The following is an 8543-nucleotide window of genomic DNA, read 5'->3' as shown; positions in this document are numbered from 1 at the left end:
AGTCCCCCCTCTGATTTAGGATAACACAGATCGTCCCATTTAACTTTAGCTTTATGTGTCTGGTTAGGGGAACCCGACCACAAGAAAGCACTGCATAAACTTTCTATAGCATCCAAACAGCCCATGGGTAATATAAATGCAGAGCTCCAGAAGTTCACAATGCTGGATACTACTGACTTAATCAGCTGTAGGCGTCCTGCGAAAGAGAGGGTATTGTTTGTCCATGATAGCATACTTGATCTGATTTTGTCAATGAGCGGCTCGTAGTCAAGTTTGGTCAGCGCCTTGGTAGTTAAAGGCAAGCCCAAATACCGAATAGGTAAGCTGCCTACTGCAATCCCTAAACTAAGAGCTTCTTCACAGACTGTTGCAGTACCCGGTCCTGAAGCATATAGAGATGACTTTGAGGCATTAATATGCAGTCCTGACATGGTTGCGAATTTTTCCATAGTCTGCATTACCCCCTTCAAAGAGTCTACTGTCCCCTTGGTGAAAACTAAGATATCATCAGCGAAGCTCAGATGTGTAAGCCCCACTCCTTGGCATTGAGGGTGATATCCAAATAAACCTGCGCCGGCTTCTTGATTCAGCATCTTAGACAACACATTGTTGATGATGACATATAGATATGGAGAAAGAGAGCATCCTTGTCTTATGCCTCTTGCGCTTGTGAAGAACCCTTCTAGAGTTCCATTAACCAAGACTGAGAAGGCTGCTGTGGAGATACAAACGTTGATCCAATGGATAAAAAGATCAGGTAGACCCATCGCTCGCAGAACATCAGTAATAAATGACCATCTTACTGTATCGAAAGCCTTCGATATGTCAAACTTAATGGTGCATCTGTCTGTATTTTCTTCTTGTGATATCCATTAACCAACTCTGAAGCGTGCAGCACATTTCCAGCAGGAGTCTATCCTTAATAAAGGCACACTGATTGGCCTCTATAGCTTCAGGGAGAATATTTTTGAGTCTAGACGCGAGGATCTTGGAGATAACTTTATACAAAAAGTTGCAGCAGGCGATTGGCCTATACTCCTTCATTGTCCGAGCTGATTCTGTTTTGAGAATAAGAGAGAGGATCGTCGCATTGACTCCAGTGGGCAGAAACCCATATATAAAAAATGACTGCACAGCAACTATAAAGTCTCTTCCTATTATCGGCCAAGCCGCCACATAGAACTCCTTGGTGTAGCCATCTGGACCAGAAACCTTATCATCGGGTAAGGAGTGAATTGCTTCTTGTATCTCGGGAGGCAGCACTGGAGCTACAAGCCTTGCTGCTGCGTGAAGATCGCACCTATAAGTAAGTAACTCCCTCAAACTGGTTATTGAAACGTCAGCTGCCCCATGGTCCTGAGATTGCAGGAAACGTTGAAAATGTTGGACTGCTTCCCGGGAAATTGCTGTAGGGTCATTGAGAATCTCTCCACTCTCAGTATGAAGTTGTCGAATAGCATTCCAAGAGGCTCTGGACTGGACAGACCGGTGAAAGAAAGTAGTATTTAGATCCCCTGCAGCTAGGCAACGGATACACGATTTCTGTCTGAAAAATTTCTCTTCTATGCGAGCCAGCTTATTCCACCTGTCTGATGCTACTGCAGCAGCCGCAAAAGTCATAGGATTTGGATCCCTCAAAACCTGATTCTGACAGTCGCACATCACCTCGTAAGCTTGCTTGGTACGGGCAGGAAGATCACCATAATGCGTTTTATTCATGAGTCTCATCTCATACTTCAAGGCCTTAAGTTTTTTATGGAACATCCCCAATGAAGCCCGAGAGTGATGGAGTGATTCTGTGCTTTCCCACAACTTAGCAACTGTTGGTAGAAATTCCTCATGCTCTTTCAGATAATTGAAAAATCTGAAAGGCTTCCGCACCTCCTCTCTATTCTCAGACAGCTGAATAACACATCGGGCATGATCAGAAATTCCACCAGCTTCGAACTTGGCAAAAGACTTAGGGAAAACGCGCAGCCAGTCACCATTAATGAGAGCCCTATCAAGCTTTTTCCCAATAGGATCTGTCTCTTGCTTGTTCCACCATGTAAAAAGAGCTCAAGTATAAGCCAAGTCAGTAAGCACACAATCGTTGACCACCTCCTGAAACTGTCGCATCCCTCTCTGATCAGTAAGATAGTCATGAACCCGCGAATGTTCCCCTGAAGATAACGTGACATTGAAATCTCCTAATAGGATCCATGGCATGTCGAGATGCTTATAAGCTGCAAGTGTGCCTCGCATATCTTCCCACAGTTCTCTACGCTCAACTTCAAAGTTAGAAGCGTATACCGCAGAACAAATAAACTGCTCCTTCGTCTCAGGTATTTGAACTGCACAAGTGATAGCTTGAGAACTCTTGTGCAACATAGTGACCTGTACTCTATCGGACCAGCAAAACCAGATCTTTCCAGTGATCATAGTTTGTGATTGAAGACCAACCCGGTAGAGCTGCCTTCATGCACTTACTATGATTTTCTTCTCTTACTCTTGTCTCCATTAAGCAGCCAAATAAAGGCTTCTCCTTCATTATCCATCTATGTACAGCTACGTGTTTGCGTGACATATTAAAGCCACGCATGTTCCATGCAAAGAAAGACCTCATAACTTCCGAAAGGAAGTTTTTTTTGCTGCTGCTGAATGAGCCTGCACCAACCTCAAGTCTCTTGAATTCACAACTTTCTTTCTGGAGTTTTTATTGACAACAGACTGCTGAGCTTTACCCCTTCTCTTAGTTTCCCTTGGTACTTCAGTCTTAGTCAACACTGGTACCAGCTCCCCTTCCTCAATGTCATCTAATTCTCCCTCATCCTCTGAAACAGCCAGAACATTGAAACGAGATGGGGATACCGTAATGCCATTACTATTTCCTTCTCCTGTCTCACTTGGTACTTTGTTATAAGTAGAGCCAGTTTGCACCAGTGACCACTGCTTCTGCTCTGTTCTATTAAGAACAAACGCTTCCTCATATCCCTCCGCATTCAATGGTGGGTCAGTACTGTCACCACTTCTTGCTCCCTCACCATACTTCTCAGTCAGTCGATCACTTGAAGAACCCACTTCAGTTGACTTCTGCACTGCCATATCTTCTAACTCCTGCAATAACTTTCCCACCACATTCTGATTCTGTCTCACACCAACCTCTGCAATCTCATTTGATTCTGGAGTGCAGATCTCTTTTCCCTTAGCAGACTAGGCCTTCAAGATCTTAACCTGTGGTGAAATACAATCCACTCCCTTATGTCCCCACGCCTTACACACACTGCATTTTGGAGGCAACCAAGGGTAACATACTTCGACCGAAACCTTCTCCCCATTAGCATCCTGGAAATCGATCCTCTCTACCAGCTCCTTATGAAGATTAACTTCCACTAGGAGTCGTGCAATATCCAAACGTATACACCTCTCTGTACTTGGATGCAGCTTAACAAACTTGCCAACACCCTTAGCCAGACACTTCAAACCCTTTGCTGAAAATAAAGGACTAGGCACCCCCGCAAATCAATCCACATTGGCATGGAAGTGAGGTCAGGCTTCAGAGTTGCAGTCTCCGGAGACCATTCATTCACCACCAGAGGGATATCCACTATGTGCCAATACTTCTTCTGCAGGACTCTTCCTCTCATTTGTTCATTCTCGATACGGAAAAAGACTGTATTCTTCTCAATAAATTGAACATCAATCTTAGTCTTGTTCTTTGGATTAGCCCAGATCCGATTTACAGTGGCATGGATTGATCCTACATGAGGAGCATCTCCAATGAAATAGCCCACAACGTAGCATCTCCACAAAGGATTTGCATCAGATAAGACCTCTGTTGGGATCACCATTGATACCACTCCATTAGTTTCCTCAATAACAGGTTGTAACGATGCTTCCCTATCCCTCGTCCAAGGTGAGGACGGGGGAGGAAATCCCTATGCTACACCAACTTTGACATGAGATTTCTCCAGATCCCACTCCGAGGGTTTAGTCAGTACCTCTCCCGATTCTGCAATCTCCTCCCCAGCCTCCGACAGGGTGTTCTCTGTCCTCGAAGTCTTATCACGCTCTCCTTCAGAAGGCTTTTCCTTGGCACCAGGTGGGTCTTCTGAAATCGCCGTCGCCGTCTCCCTTAGGTCTTCTGAAATCGCCGTCAAAGTTGTTTAAACTTCTGTCTAGGTTTATGAGAATTCCTTCCAATTATGAATGCACAGAATGAGAGAAATTCAAGGTGAGACCACTTTACAATTTTGTCATCGTATCTATATAAAGTTAGTTTAAAGATTACTCTATCTGTTTCAAAGAAAAATATTTTTGGTTATAATTGTTTAAGTAAAAAGTTAAAGGATCATTTTGTAAAAACAAATAGAGGAGGTGACATGGCAAAAATATAGTTTCTCATTGGCAAATTATTTTCGCATACGTGAACACTATATCTAAAGCGTATATCCTCTTTTTATTTTAATAAAATTTGTTTGTCGTCTCCGGAAATAGATAACAGTATGGGTATATGTAATTCTTGATTTTATTAGAACCGGTGCATATTAACTTTTTTTTTATAGAAAGAGATTTCACTTACGGTTTTGGGTTGCGTTTTCTTTAGTTTCTGTTGGTGGTAAGTGAGATTCATTTTTGCGGTTTTTTGAATTAGGCCTGAAGCAGTGGCAGAGCCCGAAAAAATTTCACCGGGGGCAAAATATAATACATAGTTTTATTCAAATTATCCAAAAAAATTATCCCAAAAAAATATAAAATGTTATTTAAATTCTATTGAAAATTTGTTGAAAGTTTACCAAAAATATAGACCGTAAAATATTTAGACATACATGATTTGTGAAAATGAAGCTATACCTTATGTTCAAAAAAATTTAATCTGTAGTCATTATTCATAATATAATATAAAATAAAATTGAAACAATTCTTATTAAACTGTTTATAATTTAAGCTTTAAAAGAAATTAAGAAAAAATGAGTTTCAATAGTTTTAGAATCTCAATCTTTGTAATAGCCTAACTATGTTTAGTTCTGATTTACCCCCATATTTAGATTACTATATGCGTGTATATTGAGTGATATTAGTAAACAATGAAAAAAAAAGATTTATTAGCCATCATATTTAACGGAAAAAACCCAATTGTACGTAAAAATAATTAAATTAACTAAAACAGTGAACGAAAGAAAAAGTGACTGGGGCAAAATAGTTATAATTAATGGGGGCAATATTAATTTGCCTTTAACAATTTACATTAGGTGTAGTTATTTCATGGGGGGCAGCTGCCCCCTCCACCTTCAACGTACATCAATAAGTGTCTCGTTGTAGGGCGTAAGTTTAGCAGGTTGAGTTTCTAATGGTTTTTTAATGATGGGTGGCTAAAGTTTGCAGGTTTTGTTGCCTCCCTTTATTCTAGATACACCTTCCTAGCCACCTTTATGCCTTTCAGGTATGCTTTGATGTTTCCCAACAAATATTCACACTGACTATTTTTTCAGTCCACTTGAGGTTTTTAAGGATTTTCTTTCCTTTCTCAGACATGCTCAACGACAAGTGGAGCACACCGGAGATGTATCAACTGAGAAGTGATGGAGTCCGAGCAAATTATAATTTTTACGGTAAAAGTAGCCAAGTATAGTATTCTTTTGATTTAGTGGGGTTCTCGGTTGTTGTACTTCAAATATATCGCCATCAGAACTCAGTTCCAGATCGCTAGTAAAGGTTTTTTCACTATTGGTGATGGGTTTAGCTGCTTGGAGACACGGTAGTTCTCAGAGAAGATGCGAAGTTCCTTGCATGAAATTGTATTAATCCATTGCTGAAACGGCAGTGACTCGCAACAATTTCCTCAAGAATATCATGAGGGAATGCTTCCAGTCGGTTCATGTCGGGCGCACATAAATTCTAATGATACCAACACTTATTTGGAGGTGATGATAACTTAGGAATATTTAACCGTCTCGGAGATGTATTTCGAAGCATTAAGGGGGTTACAGCCATTGTGTGATGAGATTAATTAAACTTGTGATTTAATAGTCTAGTCAAGAGGATGATGGTCGTGGCTCCTTCGGGCCAAAAAAAATGCAAAACTTGATAGTATTTTATTTTAAATTTGAAAGCATACAGCTAGTGGCAAATATAGCTCAACTATTATAACTTCTACTGGGACTATTGGGACAGTCTAGCCTAGAAGCCTTTGATTATGCGGTGTTTTTTGAACCAACCAATAAATTTTACATATGTAAGAAACTGTTAGTTTTCACATGAAACACTTGTATTTTTTCAAATTACAACGTTTAAATTTACTTGTGCCGTACGGCTGTGTTTACCAATACCTACAAAGGACATAGATATATTATATATCCATGAACCTTCTACCCTACTTAAAACAAATGAAATACCAACTTCCTTCATACTTCGTAAAGAGAAAATTGACATATATACCTATCACAACCTGCAATGAGTTTCCTAGTTCTCTAGAAGAAGTTCTTTGTAGGTCCATGCCTTCAACATCTAGTCTACTGCAAGTCACTTGAGATGTAGATGGCAGAGCTGCATTCTTTGATCTGCCTCTATCCGGTGATACCAAACGATTCACTTGTTCAGTCATCGTCACGGCTCGTTTTCTTGACAAACTACAGAGATAAAAGGAGCATGATAACTTCAGTCTTTCTTCTATCTAAGGAAACCCAACAAAATCATAGATGTACTTGTTCATTCAATAAAGAATGTGAAAACTCACTGAAACAAATTCACCAGAGTGAGAGTCAGCGTCTCGATCTTAGACTCCATCAGTCGAGGTTTTACACCTAAATAAAACCCAAGCAGAAACAATATGTTAATGTGAACAACAACAACCACCACACAAAACTATGAATGAACATGTTACATAGCAAAGCAAAAATACAAACTTTCGATGAATCTCTTTTAAGCTATATCAAACTTGCAATTAAACGTGGATAGGCATAATGATTCAAAAGCTTAGGGAAGGTCTTGAATTTTTTTTTCCGATATGCAAATACCCGTCAAAGATCCCTTTATTGAAATCCAAGTAAAGCTTTATTATCTATTCGTTTTTCAGATTATTTTTTAAAAAAACAATGATAAATCTTTAAAGGTTAGGAGAAGGATGTTGAAACCTTTTCATGACGATGGTGATACCAACAAATTCAAAATTCTTCTTGATATTCCTTGAATCCCAAAAGCGGAGGATCCGGCCAACAACCACCTGAGAAGTCAAACCAAGGCAGAGATCATCGAAGGTTGAAGAGGAGACGCTGTTTGAGCAACAATAGCAGCAGAGGAGGACATTGTCGATGATGATTGGTTAACATCTGCGCTGGTTCAACAAAGCTTTGACTTGATATGAGATACACTGATTCAGTGTGTCATATGAATATATATATAGGGGAGAACTTCGCGTAGGTTATTAAACGCAACCATAATTGATTGTCTGAGAATCTGGGAGATGAGGAGATAGAATAAGATAAACAGTGCATCCATTTAATTGTAGAAGACGAAAAGTTAATGTATGTGGGTGTGAGTTTTGTAGCTATGATGGAGAAATCTTAGATCTAAACGGAAGAGAAAGAGAAGAAGACTTATCGGCTTCATTGTGCACATAACAAATAAGAAAGGTCGAGATTAATGAACCTGCGGGTCCCAAAAAAATGAGAGACGCTTACGCGGATGCTCTTAACCCACATGGAGAAGGAAGTGGATTGCATAGAATTGGGCTTAAGCAGAATCACGAAGCCCAGACGGTTAAGTCTATCTGACGTGTATTAAAACTTGCTTCTGATTGGGTGAATTTTAAATCTGACGTGGACACCCTTTCTACTCCTCATATAACCCTTTTAGTATTAGTTAGATGATCACGGGATTAAAGACATTTATAAATATAAGGTAAAGTATGAGGGTTATCAATACACCCGGATTCTAGCTCATTAATTGAAACCGATCCATCACGGCATCGCCTTTTATAGTAGAATCTAAAAACATTAACATGAACTTGAACTTTATATTAAACCAATAGATACATAGGTCACACAGAATATAAAATATTCTTACATTCTCCTACTTGATCTTTGTGCTGACTTAAGGGTTCAATAACTTTAATGTGCACTTTTATATCAAGTCCACTTGATCTTTACTAAAATTTGAATTAATCGAATCATGGCGGTTGTATGTCATTAAACGACATAGTCCCTTCCATGTATCACAAATCAATTCCAATTTTATATCAATCCTTATATGAGAAGAACTTTTATTTCTCAAACCAACCATATGTTATCTACAAACCATAAGTGTATACACATACTTTAATGATAACATAATAAATAAATCAGAAACATAACTTTATGTGAATTCTCAGTGTCAAATACATAATGAGCATCCCATAACTAAAATAGCAAAGCCTTATCTATAATACCCATACGTTCTACATGGCCATTGAACGCCTTGGGTGGTAAACCTTTAGTTTGCGGATCCGCTACCATCATGTCCGTCCTTATGTGCTCAAATGACACTCTCTGTTTCTGAACTTCTTCTTTAACAGACAAGTACTTTAA

The 8543-nt window shown here is 39.4% G+C and overlaps 1 long non-coding RNA gene across 1 annotated transcript; it reads right to left on the bottom strand.

Annotated features, from left to right (window-relative positions):
- Positions 1-6356: 6356 nt before the first annotated feature.
- On the bottom strand, positions 6357-7551 carry LOC106320911. The gene is made up of 3 exons (XR_001265950.1): positions 7113-7551; positions 6716-6782; positions 6357-6608 (listed from the first exon to the last, which is right to left on the bottom strand). It is a non-coding gene; the product is annotated as an uncharacterized LOC106320911 (long non-coding RNA).
- Between the last annotated feature and the right edge of the window lie 992 nt (positions 7552-8543).

This window comes from Brassica oleracea, unplaced genomic scaffold, assembly GCF_000695525.1.
Source record: "Brassica oleracea var. oleracea cultivar TO1000 unplaced genomic scaffold, BOL UnpScaffold01124, whole genome shotgun sequence".
Taxonomy (NCBI): domain Eukaryota; kingdom Viridiplantae; phylum Streptophyta; class Magnoliopsida; order Brassicales; family Brassicaceae; genus Brassica; species Brassica oleracea.
The sequence above is the reverse complement of the archived record's forward strand: the minus strand, read 5'-3'. Positions and strand labels throughout refer to the sequence as shown.